The sequence below is a fragment of the Elephantulus edwardii genome, unplaced genomic scaffold (genome assembly GCF_000299155.1).
Source record: "Elephantulus edwardii isolate Elephantulus edwardi_28Jun2011 unplaced genomic scaffold, EleEdw1.0 scaffold00234, whole genome shotgun sequence".
Lineage (NCBI taxonomy): Eukaryota > Metazoa > Chordata > Mammalia > Macroscelidea > Macroscelididae > Elephantulus > Elephantulus edwardii.
The window spans coordinates 4165575-4167293 of record NW_006399984.1 but is presented as its reverse complement, the minus strand read 5'-3'; the positions used below and the strand labels follow the sequence as shown (position 1 = coordinate 4167293).

Below are 1719 nucleotides of genomic sequence, written 5' to 3'. Positions count from 1 at the left end.
TTTTCCTGACGTGTGAGGGTCATGATGGTCATCTTACATATTTGAGGCTAGTCCTTGGAAAAGCACAGAGTCAGCAAAAGAGAGGAAGACCTCAAAAGAATAAATAACTATAATAGTGGATTCAAGTATATCGGAGATAATGAAGATGACACTAGAAAGGACAAAGTTCAGATTGGTTGTTAATAGGATTGCTATGACTTGTATGTAACTTGACTTGATGGCACCTAACCAACAACAAAATTTATTGCATTGGGAGATATCATTTCTAAGAAGCCCGTTGCTGGGGACAAAACAAGAGGGAGAAAACGACACTTGGTGATGAATTCGTATTGACCTCTTTAGATTACAAGGTGAGAAAACAGGAGATTCAAAGAAACAAGTGATTTGCCCAAGATCACGTAGCCAGGAAGAGAATCTTCATCTACTGATTTCCTCCTTCTCCACGCAGCTACACTATGGAAGATCTAGAGGAACCATGGTTTGAGGATTTTGAGAACTATTCCTACTCCCTGGAATATTACTTTCAGGAGGCAGACTTAGAGGAGAAAGTCCATGTGGGAATTGTCCACTGGGTGTCAGTGGGGTTATACTGTTTAGCGTTTGTTCTGGGGGTCCCAGGGAATGCCACTGTCATTTGGTTCACAGGCTTCAAGTGGAAGAAGACAGTTGCCACCCTCTGGTTCCTCAATCTGGCCATTGCAGATCTCATCTTTGTTCTCTGCATGCCCCTCTACGTCTCCTACGTAGCCATGAACTTCCACTGGCCTTTTGGCATCTTGTTGTGCAAGGCCAATTCCTTCATCGCTCAGTTGAACATGTTTGCCAGTATTTTCTTCCTGACAGTGATAAGCCTAGACCGCTACATTCACTTGGTCCATCCTGTCTTGTCTCACCGACACCGAACCCTGAAGAACGCCCTAATAGTGATCATATTCGTCTGGCTTCTCGCATCTCTGATTGCTGGCCCCGCCCTCTACTTCAGAGATGTTGTGAAGCTCAACAGCCACGTCTTGTGCTATAACAATTTCCATGAGAATGACCCTGATCTCGAACTGATGAGGCACCATGCTCTGACCTGGGTGAAATTCATTGTTGGGTACCTCTTCCCTTTGATAACCATGTCTCATCTTTCAGGTGAAGAAGCGAAACATCGTGATCTCTACTAAGCACTTCTGGACAGTCTTGGCTGTGGTCATTGCCTTTTTGATCTGCTGGACTCCTTATCATCTGTTTAGCATTTGGGAGCTCATGATTTACCACAACAGCTACTTTTTCCAAGTGCTAGAGGCCGGAATACCCATCTCCACCGCCCTGGCCTTCCTCAATAGTTGCTTAAACCCCATCCTGTACGTCCTCATCAGCAAGAAGTTCCAAGTTCGACTCTGTTCCTCTGTGGCGGAGATCCTAAAGCACACGCTGTGGGAAGTCAGCTGTTCAGGCACAGTGAGTAAACAGCTCAGGAATTCCGAAACCAAGAACCTGTGTCTCATGGAAACAGCCCAGTGAGCTGTGACTTACACACGAATCAGCACGAGGCTCTGTGTAGCTCCTGGAACAGATGATTTCAGATTCAGTTGTGTTCCCAGCTTACAGAGCTGATCTTCAGTGATTCACTTTATTGCCATCCTGGTGGTTTGTTGGGGGTTTTGGGGTTGTTGGTTTTTTTTGTGCAGACATAGAACTTAGCAAGGCTCATTATAATTGTTTTGGGGTTTCCTT

The 1719-nt window shown here is 45.2% G+C and overlaps 1 pseudogene; it reads left to right on the top strand.

Moving 5' to 3' along the window:
* The first annotated feature begins 455 nt into the window (after positions 1-455).
* On the top strand, positions 456-1506 carry LOC102854895 (annotated as a pseudogene).
* The last annotated feature ends 213 nt before the right edge of the window (positions 1507-1719 follow it).